The sequence below is a fragment of the Pinus tabuliformis genome, chromosome 9, assembly GCF_031772625.1.
Source record: "Pinus tabuliformis cultivar Carrire ecotype Pingquan chromosome 9, CPIR1, whole genome shotgun sequence".
Lineage (NCBI taxonomy): Eukaryota > Viridiplantae > Streptophyta > Pinopsida > Pinales > Pinaceae > Pinus > Pinus tabuliformis.
Window position 1 is genome coordinate 703,567,022 of NC_142307.1, and position 21,910 is coordinate 703,588,931.

Sequence of the window (21,910 nt, forward strand, 5' to 3'; positions counted from 1 at the left end):
AATAGGTGATTATTGGGACAATGAGATGATAGAGAATATTGCAGACCTATTGTGCCAGTGCCAATACCTATTCCCAAAGACGTTCGAAGATATGAAAGGGATTGTAGAAGAAATTGGAGAGATGAGGATTCCTTTTAAGCCTAATGCTAATGTTGTGAAGTAGCGACCCTATCGTTTGAACCCAATCTACAAGGAGAAGTCCAAGAAAGAATTGGATAAGATGTTGCAAGTAAAAAAGTTTGAACTCATGGAAGAGTCTAAGTGGATAAGTCTAAAGGTGTTCTAAAACAAAAAAATGAGTGAAATAAGGATTTGTGTGGTGCTTTGGAAGTTGAATGATGTCTGTGGACATGATCCTTTCCCTACTCTATTTACATATGATATATTGGAGAATGTAGGCAAACATGAAGTTTACTCTTTCACCGATGGATTTTCTAGTTATCGTTAGGTGAATATTGCTAAGGATGATTATTGTAATACCACTTTCATGATGGAATGGGGATGCTTCTTGTACAACATTATGCCATTCGACTTGAAGAATGTGTCATCCAACATTTCGTGCATGGTGGTTGTGACATTTAAGGAGTTCATCCATAAGTTCTTAGAGGTTTACTTGGATGACTAGATAATATTCAGTCTACTAAAGAAGCATATTGAAGTACTATGACTAATGTCAGACAGATGCAGAAACTTGTAGATTTCCATGAATTTAAAGAAATGTATATTCTACTATCCTTTTGGTATCTTGTTGGGACATGTTATCTACAAATAGGGTATGTTGGTAAATCTAGCCAATATTACAATAATTGTGGACATACCACCACCTACATCAGTTTGAGAGTTGCGTTCTATCTTGGGGCATAAAGGTTATTCTTAAGAATTCATACAGGGATACACTAAGATTACAACTCCTATGGAAAATTTGTTAAAGAAAGGGACAAATTTTTAGTGGAATGATGTGAGTTAGCAAGCCCTTGACACATTAAAAGAGAAGTTAGGATCTGCTTCTATTTTGATATTTCCATATTATAACAAGTAATTCCATGTGCATTTTGATGCGTCATTGATTGCATTGGGTGTGATCTTAGTGCAACCTAGAGAAGGAGAGGTTGATCATCCTATTTATTTTTCCAACAAAAATATGTCAACGACTGAACAAAACTACACCATGACTGAAAGGGAAGGATTGTCCATGGTGTATTCCCTCCAAAATTTTATACAATACTTCCTGGGAAATAATTTTAAGTTGTACAATTATCAGGGTGAATGCATGAAGATGAGTTATGCTTTTGGGCGAAATGTGGCAATGAAATTCCAATTTTTTCCTCTTTTATCAAATTGAAACCCTCAAAATTCATATAATCATTGTGAATTTTGATACGGGGTAAAAATAAACATTTTGGAGAATTACTTTGTTGTCCTAGTGATATTTTTTGCAAATCTTTTTAGTGTTGTATAATATGTCAATTTTCCATTAAATGAAATTCCTGTCCTTGCAATTTTTCACACATCTTAAGAGGTATGCCTGTGTTCATGTAACATAAATTAGACTAAAATGTGTAATTTTAATATATATATATATATATATATATATATATATATATATATATATATATATATATATATATATATATAGATATAGATATATATATTATCGTGATCTAGACAGAGAGAGCTAAGTTTTTTATATTGAAATTTTAATTTTTTTATACAAAATTATACTTTTTATTATTTTTCGAAGTTGGTGAAGTAATATTTCAATTAAATTTTGCAAATACGAGTGTTTCGTAAGTTTTTTTTCAAATATTTAAATAAATTGAAAAACCAAGAGTACCCTTTTCAAAAGGACTCATAAACGAAAATAGTGATATTTTTTGAAATTATTTAATTGTGTATATTTTATTATAATGGTTTTTATTCAACCTCTTTAAAATTGTTCAGAACAATTTTAAGCATTATGTTTAAAAGAAATTAGATGAAAAATATCATATGAATTCAAAAATGTCAAAATCATATGCCATTGGATAGATGACTCCTTAGTAGATCCAACATTTCAACTCCACAACCTAAGGACAAATTCTCCCTAAGTACGCTAGGGTACAAAATGGTGTTGTGGGAAATTTTACAGAAGGGGTGTTGAAGTTGTAGATTTGAGGATTCAAATAACTCGATTGGTTTTGTAAACCCTTGATCGAGTCATTTACATGGTTAATGGGAGCTCAGTTTAGCACTATAGGTCGATCAAGCCTTTATAAAAAAAAATGGATCCCATAATTTATATTTTAGAATCAATAAATATCTAAAATTTAAGTTTTTACCACATTTTAAAATTCCAAATTTTATTATAATTTTTATTATCATCTCATGTAGAAATATTATTAAATTTAATATTTATATATTCTAATGTTAATGTTAAATTTATTAATTTTAGATTAATATAATATTATTGACTTTAATATAATATAAAATTTGTTATATTATAATATATACTAGCACAACCACATTAATAAATGTGGTTGATATACGTCGTAGGCATCAACAAAAGAGTCATTAGCACAAAAAGAGTCATACAAGTTGACTCAATATGTTAATTTTATTTAACACAATTTTTTTATAAATCTAACATAATAAAATATATAATATTTTTAAAATCCTGAAGTAATCATAATCTAAAGCTACCTAAAGAAATAAAACCTAAACAATTTCAATTGGAAGACATGAAGCATTCTATGTATCTCTAATCGAGATAACTAGAACATTAATAGTTTGGAAAAATTTAGATAATATTTCCATGGAGAATTATCATTTTCCCTCCAAGTGAATGTACAACACACATTTGAAATCTTTCATTTTAAATATGTATTATATAAAAAAAAAAATGTTGTATAACATCAAAATAAAAATAAAAAAAAATTATTTAAACACAATATTTTAATTGTCAAAGTATTTTAATTTTTTTGAAATATAGAGGAGAGATTGTGGGAGATAAGGGGGAGAGAAAATGAGAGAGGAAGGGAGATGGTCAAAAAAATTGTAGGACGAAGCTCGAGAGAGAGAGAGAGAGAGAGAGAGAGAGAGAGAGGAAGGTGGGAGAGAAAGGAAGCGAGAAAGGACTTGAGAGGGAGAGAAAGAGATGGAGTTGGACGGGGAGAGAGAAAGGTGGAGAGAGCGAGATAGGGAGTGACAAGGGAGATGGAGAGAGAGGGAGACATAAGAGGGAAGAGAGATAGAAGGGGAGACAAAGGGATAGAAGGGAAGAAAGAGGGAGAGAAGGGGAATAGAGAGAGAGACGGAGAGGGAGAGGGAGCAGGAGAGGGAGGGAGATATAGATAGATATGGAGAAAAAAAGTGTATGTTTGCGAGGTGATATAAATAGAATAAGAAGGAAAGACGGGGCGAGATAGAGATACAGATGGAAGGGGCAGAGAGGGAAGAAGAGAGAGATAGAGGGAGGGAGGGAGAGATGGATAGATATGAAGAGAGAAAGCATGTGTGCCTGGGGGGATGACATAGAGAGACAAAGAAGGGGAGGTGGAGGGAGATATCGATATAGATGGAGGGGGTAGAGGAAGGGAAGAAAATTGCTTGCACTAGATGCATTAATTTCAGTGTACAATTGTTGATTTCTAATCCTATTTGATTTCTTGCATTAGATGCATTGTTTTTTTTGTATATGTTGATTTCTAATTCTATTTCACCGCTTGCATTAGATGCATTAATTTCATTAAGGACGTTAATTTTTAATCTTGTTTGATTGAGCTTGCATTAGATTCATTGATTTCAGTGTAGATTTTGATTCCTAATCCTATTTTATTGCTAGCACTAGATGCATTGATTTTAGTGTAGATGTTGATTTATAATCCTATTTGATTGCTTGCAACATGAGACACATTGGTTTCAGTGTATATGTTGATTTGTAATCTTATATGACTGTTTGTATTAGATGCATTGATTTTAGTGTAAATGTTGGTTTCTCATCCTATTTGATTGGTTGCATTAGATGCATTGATTTCAGTGAAGATGTTGATTTTTAATTTGATGTAAGTAGATATATGGTGTACAATAATTTCAACGTCATTGGTTTAACATTATGCATTGATTTTAGTGTAAGCACAAAAAAATTATTCATGACCCTAAGATTTTACTGTAAGAACTAAGATTTTGTTTATAACCTCAGACAAAATAAAATCGAATAAAACTTGTATGTGTAACTTTTACATCTCAACATCTTTTAAAATTGAATATAACTTATTTGATTCATCTTTGAGATTTTAAAAATTGAATAAAACTTATTTCAATCATAAGGAATTGATTGAAACACTTTTATAACTACTTGTAAATTTAGGAAAGTTTAAAACATTATGTAAAATTATAGAAATGTTGTCATATATTGTTTTTTGACCTATACATTAAATTTAAATACAATTGACTTATATCATGTTATGACTAATCTCTTGTAGATAATCTCGAAAGAAATAATGTTGAATAAAGCCTATTTGTTGTTTACATGACATATTTTAAAATTGAATAAAACTTATTTCAATCATATTTATGTTTTTCAATTGAACCTTGGGATAAGAAATTGGTTGAAATACTTAAAAACGTTTTCCATGCAATGCTATATAGGTGAGTCACAAAAAATTTCATATCTGTATATATATATATATTAAATAATTTATTTTTAAAATTGAATTGTAATAACATACATGTTGATTTCATGAAAAGACACTTTCTACAAGCCAATATGAAACATGGATGTAATTCTTTCCATGTTCAATATTAAATTGATACATGATATATTTTAGTTCATTTTAAGTATCAAAGTGACTTGCAACATAACTTAAGGTTGTACTTATTTTCTTAGTCTATGAAACTGGAAAGAAAAATGTTATATTTTACTAATAAAAGTTATAGTGTATAGACTTCTTCTTTTTTTAAGTTAGCGAAATAATTTCAATAGATCCATAAACTTCAGAAATTAATGACTATCCATAAACAAGATTAATACAAATATATAAAATGAAATAGTGAATACATGTATCAATAAACTATCCATATGAAAAATATACAAATTACAAATATCACATTAACATCCATAAACTAAAATAATAAGCATCCATAACTGAAATAATGTCCATTTACATCCATAAACTATCCATGTATGAAAACATACAAAGACTATATCACATGTGAATGTGCCCTATCAAATGAGCCTAAAAATATACAAACTATCCACTCTAAATACCACCAAAACTATTATGTGAGTTCTGACGCGTAAAGTAAGTGTCCATAAGATGGCACCGCAATATAACACATTCAATTTCAAACTAATTAGATCATTATTTGTAAAATATAAATAATATGGAAATGAATTATTTTGAACCACATTTTTAATTACATATACATGAATCTATTAAACATAGTCAAGTCCAAATGCAAGCAAGATAGGATGGGGATCTGATTAATCTGGTTTTGGTGCTCTCCTGCTTATGGATTAATGATTGGGGCCTGCATCGATGGAGCCACATCATCAGTTCCTCTAAACCCAATATGCCACTCAAGTGTCTGCATAATAGTGACTTCAACAACACTCTGCCTATCGGTCTATGTACACAGTGACAAGGACAAATTATAATTAGTCTACAAATTAATTAAAAAAAAATGTTGAAATCTTAGGAATACAAAAGTTTACCTCAATTTTTGGTCCATGTGGTTGTAAATAATGACTCTCCTCCACATTAGTGAACATGTGAGGTGGAGGAGAATCCATTGAAACATGCTCCGGTCGAGTATGGCCTAGATGATCAACTGCCCCCTCAGATGACCTCATGAGCTCATCCATGTAGTTGGGTTGTGTGTAGATGTTATTATGAACTTATTAATATAAATAATTATGCATAATTTGACAATAAGAGTCAAAATTTTCATATATATATATATATATATATATATATATATATATATATATCTATATATATATATATATATATATATATATATATATATATATATATATATCTGGTTTGTGTCACATATGTCGTTAACCCTCCAAGTCTCACGGATGACATCAAAATACATACATGTATATGTCAAAAGATGGTCAATAGGTAAAATTACGATAAATGCATCGTCATATAAGGGCATTGGAGGCTCATGAGGTAATGGTGGCGGTATCCTAATCTCTCCATCAAATGTGACACACGCACTGGCCAATGACATCTGCATGTTGTCTGTAATAGTCACCCTCGTCTCACCACCAAGCTCTGAGGCGGTAGTGGCAAGAATCTCAGAGGTGGTGGTACATGCACAGGATCCATACGATCCCCTCGCACTCACAGGTACGTCCCAAACTAGGTTCATAATAATGAGATCTGATATCAATGTAATCTGTCCTCAATGTAACATAACTCTGCATATAAATGCTTAGAAAAATAAATAGAAACCTTGTCGTGGTAGGGGAATTGGCCCCAAGCTCCAATGATTCTATCATACACAAAATGGGTTGCACCAACATTCCTAAAATATTCCAGTGGAATTGGACCTTTATGTCTAGTAGGGCAATCTAAAGGGATGTTGAAAAACTCCCCACGAACATTAATGTTCTTGGTGGCATCTTTCGCAGCCTCCAACGTATATGGGACTCTAACCATATGTATCCTAATCCTTTGTATAGATTGTAGGAGGTGGCTATGTGGGCCCGACCTCCAGTATGTCTTGATCAACCTATTGATGTTATCTAGCATCAAATACAAACTACGACGAGTCAATGAATTGTAAGGGTTTTTACATATCTCTTTTGTGATTGACGTATGGCATGTCGTAACATCCTCCGATGTGATATGAGTTGTAGCATCGTCCCATGGTGGGATTGATGTTGCACTCTGATCCTCAACTTCAGCTTGTTGAGGGCCTGCAAATCATAAACCTAATTTAACATATACAATTAACAATCTAGAAGAACAATAACATATAAATTGAATTCAAACACATCATTGAAGAAAATTTAAAAATTAAAGACAATTTCAAGACGTAAACACATAAAGTTTAAAGAGGATTTAAAAATGCAGGAGGTGTACCTAAAATAGGTGAATAAGGTCTACTAGAGGTATCATGATGATCAATAGAGACAAAAACACTGCCTCTAACACTATTACTGGGGTCTGAGGCAGGATCTATGAGTGGAACGTTCACTCTAGGTGGTCTACATGATCTATCACGAGCCTGACCACATATAATAGAACCCCTTGCACTGTGATGGCCTATAGTTGGGGAACGTATATGGTATGCCTCAACATATTACATATAATACATATAAACTAATCCAAGAAAAAAATGTTGACTAAAATATTACATATAATACATATAAACTAATCCAAGAAAAAAATGTTGACTTAGAAAGAATGTTGACAAAAAATCCATTTCTAAACTCAAGCAGAATAATCTAGCCTGAAGTCCTAAACTTTAGAGTCCATTTTTTGATAATTTATCAACCAAAGTATTGATTTCCATGTAAACATAATTGAAAAAAGTGATCAAATATACCTTCACACTGTTTTCCCATTTCTAAGTAATGCATTCTATTCATAGCACACAAATATGTAAATATATATGTAAAAAATTGAAATAAACATATTTATAAAACTAATAAAATTTCTTGCCAACCAAATACTCCAATAGACTTTAAATTTTTAAAGTTTGACTTTGACACATCACATGTACTAGGTGAAGCACATGAAGACAATGTTTCTTGTACAACAAACTACATAATGAAAGAATATGGTACAAATTAGAAAAGAGATTAAATGCTTTTATTCACTAGACCAAATGCAATTTCATACTAGATTTAATGTATTTATTAATGTTGCATTGTTGAAACATGAACTTATATATATATATATATATATATATATATATATATATAGTTATAGTTATAATAGTTAAATTATATATCTAATCATATAATTATGTTACAAACTCTCTCTCTCTCTCTCTCTCTCTCTCTCTCTCTATATATATATATATATATATATATATATATATATATAGCTTTATGTTATGAACTAAATAACTATAAAACTATGTTATATTATAAACTATATATATATATATATATATATAAGTTATAATTTAGTTAAATATATATAATACATTGTGCACACAAAACTATTCTATATTGCCAATCAAGACCAAAATACAAGCCACATAAATAGTGCTTATGATATAATGAATTCCAAACTAGTACATTGCTTGTTAAGAAAATATCTCAATAAACCAACCATGCACCAAACTAAAACTACCTATATACTAATGTAAGCATTATTCCAAGTCACCCATTTAATGCTTATATTACACCATTACAAAGATTATTATAAGAATCATAAATTACATACAGTCACATATGTCTGGTTGGTCTTCATTAGCACACACATCCACTTTGGAATCTTGCAAACATTTCTCTTTCTTCACCACCTCATCTTCAGGCTACCACTTGAACTCCATTTAAAACATAAACTCCTCTAACCATCTTTAACGAACTTGCATGATCATCAATGCTAACATACTTTATTCTATCAAACTACATAGCTCGTTGTAACTGTCAGAAAAATAGCCAAGTAGTGAACCATGCTATGAACAATCTCCCATATATTAGATGACATAGCTCGTTGTGTCTGACAGTTATCAAGGATAACTGTCTGAGTACTGAATATGTTCAAACTACCTATATACTAATGTAAGCATTATTCCAAGTCACCCATTTAATGTTTATATTACATCATTACAAAGATTATTATAAGAATAATAAATTACATACAGTCACATATGTCTGGTTGGTCTTCATTAGCACTCACATCCACTTTGGAATCTTGCAAACATTTCTCTTTCTGCACCACCTCATCTTCGAGCTACCACTTGAACGCCATTTAAAACATAAACTCCTCTAACCATCTTTAATGAACTTGCATGATCATCAATGTTAACATACTTTATTCTGTCAAACTACATAGCTCGTTGTAACTATCAAAAAAATAGCGAGGTAGTGAACCATCCTATGAACAATCTCCCATATATGTGATGACATAGCTCATTGTGTCTGACAGTTATCAAGGATAACTATTTGGGTACTAAATATGTTCAAAATTTGAGCATAAAATTTGACCTATCTCACACACATGGATCTCATAAAAATTAACCTGTAACTGATGCTCTTGAAGCCCAAAGAATAACAAGACCAATCAACATATAACAACTTCAGACAATGGAATTAGCGATACATTCTCTCGGCACTGAAGAACATCGAGAACCACTAATTTAATTATATTCCTCTATTCATTAAGTAATTCTACACTTTTACAAACTCACATACAAGAACACATTTTACTCACCATAAAGAATGAAACCAAACTTCCACAGATGACCATAAAAAATATTTTGCATAGTAAATTGGAACAAAACTCTAAAAATAGCCAGTGGTTTCAAACAACTACAATATCTTCCCGATGTAGTGAAAGTTCCTTTCTAAATAGGTGGTCCTCCTATTGAACATGAGGAATGACGATTTGCCACTGCAAAATGAAGCACTTCAACCATTAAGATAGTATGTTCATTAACACACTCTATGTCTACAACTGGTGATACTGAAAAGCAAATGTTGTTCTCTGATTATGGGTATGCACTAATTATTAATAGATAGAGACCCTTTAAATATAGATCTGGTGCAAACATGCAATCGTGGTATGGAAAAATCCAATCTATATGCACTAACGTTAGTCTATTTTTTTTCAGAATAACTCTCCCTTTGTCATCTGTACAGGAAGTCAGGAGGATCGGATGTGGGATTTAAATGTACAACAGAATGTCATTACAGAACCAAATATCATGAAATGTAGGAAATTGCTAGCATGAACCAACGTTAGACTTACAATGTATGAAATAACCTAAGGATAACATCCAAGTCTTATAATATCGAGATTAAATCCTGAAGTAGAAATTAAATCTCATCTCCAGTGTTGATGCCAAGAATTCCAAATAAAAAACCTTTTAATCTATCCCAGCTCATCTCCACACGGATTTTAATAAACACAAATACACTCTTCAACTTAGCAATAGATCGATCTCTCCAAACAAACTAGCATGAATTAAAATGTAGGCCACATTTTCCATAGTTGACTTCTCCATCCCATTTGATTTGAAGATAGGGATTATGCTTAGAGATGCTGTTACACTAAAAAAATGTCACCATGGCTATTTACAGATAGTATGGCTCTATCAATAGTCATGCTATCCTCCTGGGCAAGTCTTATGCCTCTGCTCTCCATGTCAAACTCCAAAAAGAGAGAAAGTCTTTGTAAATGTGTTTATCTCTGGGTACGCAGATTCTCTCGGCCTTACCTGCGTGTACGCACCTAATGTTCACAAAAGCTGCGTACTTGTACGCTATGTATGTAAAGGGGCAGGTGCGTACCCCTGTAAAGGTCAAAAGGCGCGAGTTTCATCTTTAAAAAGTTACTTGTGGTCATTTCTAGAGCATTCTAGAAGGTTGTTTGACGTGTATTGAGCGCCTCCAGATGGTTCATGTACCCCTATGAAAGAGGAACTTATCCCATCAAGAGAGGAGCTATCCCATCCAAAGAGGGGATTATCCCATTGATGGTGGACCTAATTAACTTCCTCTTGAGCACTATAAATACAGGCATTGGGCCAGAAGGAGGGGAGGTTGAAAGCTAAACATTTCTAAGGGTAGATGCTGCTGGAATTAGGACTCCCATTTAGAAGCTTGTGAGGAGAGATTCCCATCCTTTCTTGTTTCATTTGGAAGTGGGTGAGCTTTGTCAAAGTAAAGGAGAACTCTTGATGGACCCTGGGAGGGACTTGCACAACACCAAGGCTCAGGTTGTAATTGTTCCTTTTGTTTCCTATTAATGCAAATGAGTCCATTCTTCTCAATAACTTGTTATTTATGAGTTGTTTCATGTACTCCTTGGTCTATATGTTAAATATGTTTTATTTTATGAGATTATCAAGTGCTATTTAATCGTTTGATTGTTAGTGAATGCAGGTTTCGAAGTGAAGGAGGAGCTCATCCGGATCGGCGAGGCTGGACTACTACAACAGCGTTGGACTACAGGTAGGATCTAAACACTTGATTTCTTGTATGGTAAATGCATGTTTAGAGAAGGATTTCTCTCGTTTGTCTTGTTTGTCACTAGAGAGTTTTAGGCTCCTAGGGAGGTTGGTTGTGTCCGCACTATCGACTCTTTCTACCTGACAAAATGGCGACTCCGCTGGGGACTCCATTGATGTGAAAGTTTTTTCCTTTGTATGCAACTTTGATATGAGAAAAGTCATTTATTTTCTGGTTTTTGGCTGTGTGACTTTGTATTTGGGTGGGCTAGCTTAGGGTTAAATTAGATTTAGTTTTTCTTGGTTTTTCCAGTAGTACGCACCCTCTGAGTATTGCACAATGCGTACCTGTACGCGCTATTGCTGTGTGCACAGAGCGGGCCCACACCTATCTTAATAGGTTGCCTGCGTACCCTGCTAAAAATTAAGAAATTTCCATTTTTTACATTTTTCCTCTTAGGTTTTTCTTTTTCTTAGTTTTTACTGCCCAGATCCATTAGTCTCCTGTCAAAGATCTTCACCTGAACTTGTTTTGATAGCATTGAGTGTTTTAGTGGATTTCATAGAAGTTTAAGCCCTGGGGTTTGATTTTTGAGTAGGTCCTGTAGTGACTTTGGCGGTAGAAGTTGTCAAGCCTTAGATCTCTCTGGTTTTGTCAGCCTTCTTAGGAGTCGGACCTGTCATAAAAGTCTACCTGTGAGAGCAACTTACCTTTGAGTTGTCTCTTTGGCGAATTTCGAAGTGCTTGTTGATTGAGTATAGAGGTCCATTTTACAAAAAGAACAAAAAGATTTGAGTTTTGTTTTGACTGGTTTTTTGATTCTGCATTAGCTGGTCCTTGGCTTGATTGTGGTCAAGTAAAACAACCTAGAATCATCCTTGTAGGCTTTTGCCTCGTTAGGTTTGCTTTAGAGTAAATTTCCTTTTGATTTGCTTGTGAGTCAATTTTTCATAGATTTTATAGATTTTGAGATTGATTTTCGTTAAAATAGATTTATATGCTTTATTAAAAAAAAACAATACAAAAACATCTCCTTTGAAAAGTTTTGCTTCAAGTAGCTTTTGGAGTATTTTGAAAGAGAAAGAATTTTTCGTGCACGTAATGAGTGGTCATGTTTGTATGCTTGGAAAGATAAAGAGTTTTATTTCTTTGATTTTCGTTGCCAAGAGAGTTGTTTTTATATAAATTTGCATTCTCTAAACGTTCTTAGCTAAGAATTTCATTGAAAAAGAAAAGTAGTGTAAATCATCCTAAGTGCATCTTTGTAGTGGTTTGAGTCGAGTCTACACACCATTGGTTTCATTTCCGCTACCTTTTGTCTTTAAAGAAAACCATAAAAAATTAATGCTTAAAGTAAAATCAACATAGTAACTTTTTCTTTTACTAGGGCTCTGAAGCACCAATATAGATCAGGCTAGTGTCTTGGAGTAGGAGAGTAATTAACTCTCCAAGACAGCAAAACCAAACAAGTAGCTTATCTTGTGGTAGAATAAATCCAACTATTGCATTTATGCTCTGGGAAAGCTCCTCTTAAAGGAGAAGCACGAGCTCATGTCCGAACCAGTGAGGGGATCAATCCTCCCTCGTTGGGAATGACGCCAGACACGCACGTATTACAAACGGTAAACCTCGGATTAACCACTGTCGAGGAGCCAGGGGTCACTTATCGGTAAACCTTGGATTGTTGTCAAGGAGCCGGTAAGGGGATTGAGCTTGATACTCTGCCCTTGCGTGCTGTCGGAGTTTAGACTGTTCCCCCAGGTGTATTTGCCGCTGTTGGTAACCTTAGTGGCCATAATCTTAGGATTCTACCCAAGGTGACGGTGGAGGGAAGATCCCACTGTACCTGGAGCAGACATCGGCTAGACTCACTTGGATTTTCCGGGGGGTTCACTTCACTCGAGACGGTTAAAGTGGAGGAACTTGTGCCGGTCTATTCATTAAGCAGGTTGCCGGGGTAACTGTTCCACCCTCCACTTCTGTACTGAATTCGGCGATGTTGGGTTTCATCTCCAACTAGTGTTTTCGGTCCGGAAGGCTACTGTTTGTGCATGGTTTGACGCCCTAGATTCTTTAGGCGTGTGATTCAAATTTGTTTGGTTCTTTAGCGACTTTAGGTGGTTTGATTTGAGATTTTACTTTGTTTTCGTGTGTAGTAGTTAAAAGTTTTTAGCTGTGGCGGAATTACCGAGACAGTCCCGTAGACTTCGGGGCAAGTCACCTGAGATTGTTACCGGAACTGATTTGTTGAGGAAACTCCGTAGATCGCGGGGTGGACCTCCTAAAGACGTCCCGGGTCAGTACGAAGGATTGAAGGTCCTTGTAACTCCTCCTAGTGGCAGTAGAGTAGGATCACCCGAAGAAGGAGAGTCTTCCTTGGTAGTCCATCCAGATTACCAAAGTCTAAAGACAGGTTATAATCCCGAAGCTGTTACGGTTTCCGAGCTTGCTGGTAGTTTTTCATCTACTAGTGATTTAGGTGAGGAACCTGAAATATCTGAGCCTGTTACTCCAACTTCTAGTGTTCCAGATTCACCAAGAGTAGAACGCGTTATCACCGAAAATCTTCCTACTGGTTTGATTGCTATTGAAGAACTTGCTCCAGAGGAAGAAATAGGCGTCTCTAACCTTGAAGATCAACTTACTATTGATCTAAGGGAGCGTGAATCTATCTTTTACAGTCCTCCTAGAAGTACTACTTGGTACCTTTCGTTAACTAACTATTTAGACAACTCAGGGTTAAGTTTTTCTCCACCTCGTACTCCTTTTCCACCTGGAGGTATTTATACTCCTGTAAATATGTCTGGTCAGTCGTCCGTGTTCACTCAATCTTCTGAATCTTTCTTACACGGTGGTCCTTCTGTTCCCACCGGGTATCAGTCACTTTCTGGTACCTTTGCGGGGGCATCTCCTCAACCCATTGATCATGGGTTATTAGCTGGAAACAATGGTAATAGACCGTTGGGTGTAGGGGACATTTACATGATGTCAGGATCAGTTCCCGTTTCTCAACCTCAAGGTGGCCAATTACTGCCTGGGGGGCAACCTCAAGGTACACAAATTGTGTCTGGGGGGCAACCTCAAGGCTAGTATGTACCTATGGTACAATACATGCCTCAAGGTCAACCTCAGCCTCAATATGTACCCCAGGGTCAACCTCGGTATCAATATCAACCTCAAGGGTATCAACCTCAAGGGTATCAACCTCAAGGTCAAGGTCAACCCCAGTATCAGTATTTACTCCAAGGTTATCAACCTCAAGGTCAATACTCGAGTCAAGGTTATCAACCACCTCAAGGTCAGTCATATGTTCAAGGTATGGGAACTGTACCTTTCAATTATCAATCCTATCCTCAATCCAGTTATGGATCCCAGTATCCTCAACCTGTTATGGGTCAGTACCCCAGAATGATAGTGTGGGATCCATCACAAGGTCAACCGGTGTTGCAGCCAAGTATACAGTTGTTACCTCAAACTGGACAACCCGTAGTTTCTGGTTCACCCCAGCAACCGCAACCTGTCCAGTCAAATGTTCAAACTTCTGTAACTTCGGTAGTTACTCAGCCGCCAATTGCACCTAGTACTCCATCTCAAACGGCTGCTGCAACTACCGCAACATCTGCCGCACTTACTTCTGGAGTATCGACAGCTCCTGTTTCTACTGTCTCTGTAACTACTCCTCAGACATCTTTACCCTTATCTGGATCTATGATTCAAACTACGGTTCAGATGCCTGTAGGTCAGCTTGGTATAAGTACGGTTGTCACTACTCAACCACAATTTGTTCATCAACCGTACTAGGGACAGTACCAATATGGGCAAGCTGTCCAGCAGCCGGTTTACCAGTATCAACCATATCCTGGGTACACTTATCAACAACCCCAGTACGGTCCGGTTAATCCTGGTTTTCCAGGAGGATACAATATCCCGAATGCAATGCCTAATCCAAGTTATCCTGGATATCCTCCTCCTGGGGCTGGTGTCATGACTCAGAGTTTTAGGGATCCGAACCGGCAATTGCCGTTTATCGCAACTTTGGATTTACCAGACTTGTCGCGCCTAACGAACGATCCAATCAATTATCTTCCGTTTTGGCCGGCAATGCCAAATAAGTTGCCTAGTGATATACCCAAGTTTGAAGGTAACTCTGGAGAGGACCCGTCGAATCATGTGATGACTTACCACCTCTGGTGTGCTTCAAATTCTATCTCGGATGATTCGATCTGCTTACATCTTTTCCAGCGTACACTCATTGGTCTCGCGGCCAAGTGGTACATTGAGTTACCACGGGCCTCTTTTTACAATTTTAGCCAGTTAGCTACCTCGTTCTTAACTCACTTTCAGTTGCCGGTCAAATACGATAACGGCACGGAGTTATTAACTTCACTAAAAAAATCGACGTCCACGTATATTTCCGATCACATTCATGAGTGGAGACGTCGAAGAAGGTTAGTGAAAGTTTTTATTCCAGATCAAATCTTAGCTGAATGGTTTGTTAAATCATTATTACCGAATATTACTGAAGATGTAGCTAAGGCCGGAGTAGTTACTGAGGAGCAAGTCATTGCTCAGGCGCAGTACCTTGACTTAGTTTATACTCAGTCGGGTACGTTACACGAGAAGATCCCAGATCTTCCAAAATCGAATCAAATTGCTGCTGCTCCTTCGGGATCTCATGCCGCTGATGGTATGATTGGTACGGTGAACACAAAGAGCAAGAAGAAGTCTTCCAAGAATTCTACTACTCCTATAATCACCTTGCCTGATTCCCCGACAGGAGAGTCTTCTCCTGAACTTTCCGCCGATATTCACGCTGTAGAATCATCTACGGCCAAATCAAAAACGGTGGAAAGAAGAAAGGAAAGAAGAAGGCTAAAGCAGACAAGGCTCCGAAGGAGAAAACAGAAAAGTCGGAAACCAATGACGAAAAGCGCAAACCTCGATATCCTTGTCTTATTTGTGAAGAGGATCATTTTACAAGAGATTGCCCTCATCGGGCCGAGGTTGTGAAAATAGTCAAAGGTTCTCCCACTCCTGCTGTGTTGAAAGATCCATTTCCAAAGCAGGAGAGTAAGATGATAGGTTCTTCCTCGACTGCCAGTGAAGAACCCATTTTGATGATGTCTCATGTGAGGATTGCGACTCGGTCGCAAGATTATGGTAGTAAGAATCCTGTTGATGGTAAGGAAGCAGAATCTTCTCATTCTAATCCATCAACCTCATCTCCTGGTTTCGATCCACTACAGATCGAAAAACCTAACCCGGACTTAGTAATCAAACCGCCCGCCAAGGGTGTACTTCGAAGGTCTGCTTTCAATCCACATGTGAGAGCGGCCCAGAATTACAACATTGTTGAGGACTTAGCTGTTTCACCCTCAGCAATGTCGGCTTTAGAAGTGCTGCAATCATGCCCAGCACAACGGAAATTACTTTTGTCGGCTATCGGAGCTGTTGATGTTCAGGACCCGAATCTGATAATCTTCGATCTAGAAAATAGTACACCGTGCCTACCCCATCAAATGGCTTTCCAGATTCCAGTGATAGTCAAAAACAGGCCTATTCATCGGACTGTAATTGATGAGGGAGCTTCCACGTGTATTATGTCGATTCAGTGTTGGAGATCGCTTGGTTCTCCTTCTCTGAACCAATCCCCGACCATCCTTAAGGCCTTTGATGGCCGTGGGTTCCGTCCGTTTGGTATTCTACAGGAATTGCCTATAGGGGTAGAAGGTAAAACCGTTAGTCTGGATGTGGAGGTGGTTGATGCCCCTCTAGACTACAACCTTCTTTTGGGTCGAAGTTGGTCATATGCTATGACAGCGGTCGTTTCATCGGTCTTCAGAGTAATAAAGTTTCCACATAACGGCAAGATCGTGACAATTGATCAGCTGACATACTTTTCATCCGACCCAGCCTCTTCAGAGAGTATCCAGCATGTCGGTAAGACGACAATCCCTTATAGGGACGTTGGCGTAGGTTTAGTTAAAGATTCCAGTTTACTGGGAACTTTTCCTTTCCCTCCAATCAACGCAGACCCTTCATTTGCATCAATTCATATGATTACATCAGACACCATTATTTATGACGATCCTTGGATTGTCCCATCTAAATCTGAGATAGACTCATTCGGTGATGCTATGCCTTTGAGTCCATATGAAATTGCTTATGAAGCCGTCGTGTCTTTTACCGACTCGCGTTCAACCCAAATCGACCAAATGAATGTGGTCAGTGAGGAATCACTTTTCACGTCAACCTCAGAACGGATAGCGTTTCCCGAAGTCGTGTCATCTGACGAGCGACTTCACGAAATCCTAAGTGTAGACGATCTACCATGGGAAGATCTCCATCATAGATCTTCGTTTTTACCTGAGGGTGATGCTTTTGAAAACGATTCTTCATCTATTTTTACCGCTGAATATGTCAAAGACGCTCAGAATCCAACGAAACATCCTGATTCAGAGTTGAATTTAGGGAATATTTCTCGCACTATTCCCATTGACATTTCAGTGAAGCCCGGAATTGAGGAAAACATTCATATAGGTGCCTCATGTACAGAAGATGAAATTCAAAATTACAAGGCCCTATTCCAAGAATTCCGCGATGTGTTTGCCTGGTCTTACGAGGAAATGCCAGGAATCGATCCTGCCATTGTTGTTCATGAAATAAAGACCTACCCGGACGCTAAACCCGTCCGGCAACGATTGCGTCAGATTCACCCTCGAAAAGCAGCTGCGATTAAAGCAGAAGTCGAAAAGCTGTTGAAAGCAGGTTTCATTTATCCAATCCCGTTAACGGATTGGGTATCGAATATTGTTCCGGTTAACAAGAAACAAGGAACAATAAGAATCTGTATCGACTATAGGGATATAAATCGAGCTTGTCCAAAAGACAACTATCCTACGCCCTATATCGATCAAATAATTGATGATTGTGCCGGAAGTGAAATGTTTTCCTTTATGGATGGTTTTTCGGGCTATAATCAAATCAATATTCTACCTGCCGATCAACCAAAAACGGCATTCATTTGTCCATGGGGGACATTTGCTTACTGCAAATTACCTTTTGGGCTTAAGAATGCCGGAGCCACTTTTCAACGGGCGATGTCTTATGCATTTCATGACATCAAGCACATTGTGCAACCGTACCTCGATGATTTGCCTGCTCATTCTTTACATCGAGCCAATCACCTTGTCCACTTACGAGCAATCTTTATGAGGTGTAGGCATTATCGTATTCGGTTGAATCCGCACAAGTGTGTATTCTGTATAGAAGTGGGTCGATTGCTGGGATTTGTTGTTTCAAAAGCCGGCATTCGCGTCGATCCCTCGAAGGTCGAAGCTATCATCAAATTGCCTCCTCCTTCGAGTTTGCGCCAGGGGGCAGACTTGGTTTTTCAACGTTGTTTAACTCACGAAGAGGCTGAGAGGGTTCTAAATGATTGTCACTCTGGAGCGTGTGGCGGTCATATGTCTGGGTATGCCACAGCTCAGAAGGTGTTGCGTGCTGGCTATTTCTGGCCGTCCATGTTTAAAGATTGTATCATTACGGTCCGAAAATGCCACAACTGTCAAGTGTTTGATCGCAAGATGCGCGCACCACCTGCTCCTCTCCATCCTATAATTGCCGTTGGTCCTTTCGCCAAATGGGGTATCGATTTTATTACTTGTAACCCTCACTCGGCCGGGGGGCATGCGTATATCATCCTCGCGGTTGATTATTTTACTAAATGGGCCAAGGCAATGCCTACATTCGACGCAAGCGACAAAACAGCTGCAGTTTTCGTATTCAATCACATTATAACTAGGTTTGGTGTCCCGCAAGCGATCATCACTAACCATGGGAGCCATTTTCGAAACATCATGATGACTGAGCTTACAAGCCAGCTTGGTTTGCGCCACGATAGCTCTACTCCTTATTATCCGCAAGCCAACGGTTTGGTTGAGTCTATCAACAAAGTTCTGGTTATCATGATCCGACGAATCATTGGTATTCATCGGTCGAATTGGCACAACATGTTATTTTCAGCGCTATGGGCATACCGAACTTCAGTGAAAACTTCAACAGGGTTCGCTCCTTTCCAGCTAGTTTATGGCTTGGAAGCTGTGTTACCCATTGAATGCGAAATCCCATCACTTCAAATGGCTGTCGAATTACTCCCAGCTACTTCCGAAGAGGAGAAACGTTTATTATACTTAGCTCAATTAGATGAGACTCGACGTGACGCTGCATTGGCAATCGAGACTCACGCGAAGCGAATGAAAGCTCAGTATGATAGAAATGTGACCCCTCGAAGTTTTTCGGAGGGGGACCTAGTGCTATTATATGATCAAGCTAACGATAAGCTAGGTGCTGTAAAATTCGTTCCTATGTGGCATGGACCCTACATTGTAAAGCGAAAGCTAGCAAAAGGGGCCTATGAGCTGGTAGATTTTGATGGGGACTCTTTGGGTAAACCCAGAAATGGACTTTACCTTAAGAGGTATTATGCTTAAATGATGGGTATGGAGAATTTTTAGTTAGGTTAGGTTTTCTTTCTAGCTAGTATGTTTGTTAGTTTAGATAGTGTGCTTAGCTTAGAAAGTGTGTTTTTCGTCATTATTCTGGCTTATCTTGGTTTTACTCTTGATATTGCAGATGTCGACGCCTCTCCAAACGTACATTGGATTTGCCGATGGTGCTTGTCGTAGTACACAGAATATCTCTTCCACAGCTTGGGTTATCTATTCGCCCTCTGACGAGTTAGTTTCTATGCATGGGGTGAGCCTCGGTCAAGCAACGAACAACATTGCAGAATACAGTGCAGTGGTTGAATTATTGTCTGAATCTATTTCATTTGGAATTCGATGTTTGATAGTGAGGTTAGATTCTAAACTCGTTGTATTACAGCTTAATAGAGTATATGCCATTAGAAATCCTGTGTTATTAAGGTTGTTTTTGAGAGTGCGTCTCTTGGAACGTGAATTTGATTACATTGAATATCAGCATATTCCAAGGTCTTTAAATACATTAGCAGATGCAATTGCTTCTCGAATGTTGGACAGACATTTACGATAATCATGCAAGTAAATTTAAAAACATTTCATCACATATGTTAAACAAGATAAGCCGGTAATAATGATATATATATATAGATAGGAGTGTGTCAAAAATATACATCGTCTTCGATCATAGGTTGAAAAACACCTTATGATCGGCAAAAATGATAAGTACAAAAACCAAAAATGTCATATGTGTCTACAAGAGTGACTAGCCAATCACTGATGGTGCTCTCTATACGAGACCACTGCCCGTGCTACCCTACACAGGAACCTCCTAAAAGGTCCTGGGACTGCGACCACATAGCGCTGAAGTCGAATAGGAATGTCATCTATGGTGGTCTCTGGTATATCCACCATCAGACGCTCTAGATCCTGTTCCAACTCGGCTAAGGTCTCTGCGGCCGCATCCTGTGGGGCTGGTGCTGGTACAGCTGGTACTCTTCTCTCAAAAGCCCGGAGATTGGCCGGACGCCGTGGACCTACATCTGCATTTTGGAAATTTGCCACTGTCAGTTTTGAGACGATATATATATAAAAAAACAAAAAACAAAAAAAATAGATAATTTAAAAACTTGTGAAAAATGAAGTACCTCTGTCATCCCACTGTTCTCCCTGTGGAAGAACCATGTCCGGATCATTCCAAAAATCCATTCCGGCATAGGGAAAATCCTGAATAGCAAAGACCTGGTTCTCCAACCAGTAAAAGTAACCATCAGGAAATCGAACAACTGTCGTGCCCTCATCAGGATGCCGGGCCATTACCGCAACCCATCTCGTCAACTTAGGCTCCCAAGGAGCCCCAACTGGAACAATAAGATGCTGGGGGATCAGCATTGGAACTCTCTCTAGGGCAAATCTCACAACCAAAGGCCCATATCCAAAGGTCTTCAATCATCCGGTCTTTGCCCTAGTCAGTTGGCCCTTCATATTGGCCAACACAGCATCGCACCAGTTGAAAATGGTGCCTTGGAAGCAATCTATAGCCATCCGCATTTGGGACCCGGTGGCATGGTGCAAAGCGGCCGTGCCGCAAAGTCTGGTAACAGTAAAGGCTATCACCATAAGTTCAGGTCGGGATATGTATTTGATTTCTATCCCCTTCTCCTGGTTTTGATTGTTGCACCACTCTAGCCGGAGACTAGTAAGGGATTGGCCACCCGGCCTAGTCCCGAATAGAGAGAGTTGCTCGCCCCTGTTAGGCAAGCCAGTGAGAAAATATATGTCGGAGGACTCTATCTCGAGCTGGTTCTCTCCGATGTAGAAGCATTGATCCTGAATGTTCCACCTTTCAACCAGCCACTCAAGGAATGGCACCTGGCCCCTCATGCCAGGTATGGCCCAGTATTTGTACAGACCGCATGCTTTTAACGCATCAATAGAAGGTTGATGACCAATTGCGGCCAAATCAACGTCTTCATGTTCTCTTTCTCTCCAATCTAGCATGGTGAGTGCCCTACACACCAAAAAACAATGATTAGAATTCATGGAACAAAATTTGAATGGTTAAAATTGGGGTTTGGGGTTTGAAAATCCGCCTTTCGCGGGGTACGCATCTCGCGTTCAGAATACAGAGCAGCGGTACGCAGCTGTTCTAAAGGTGGGCTGCGTACTCCGACCATTTTCCTATATAGGAAAAAGTCGGGGTACGCAGGTCACCCATGGGGCACCTGCGTACCTCGAAAAGCGGACCCTAAAACCTAAAACCCCCTAAAAAATCAAACTAGAACTTGAAATGAAATTCTAAACGGAT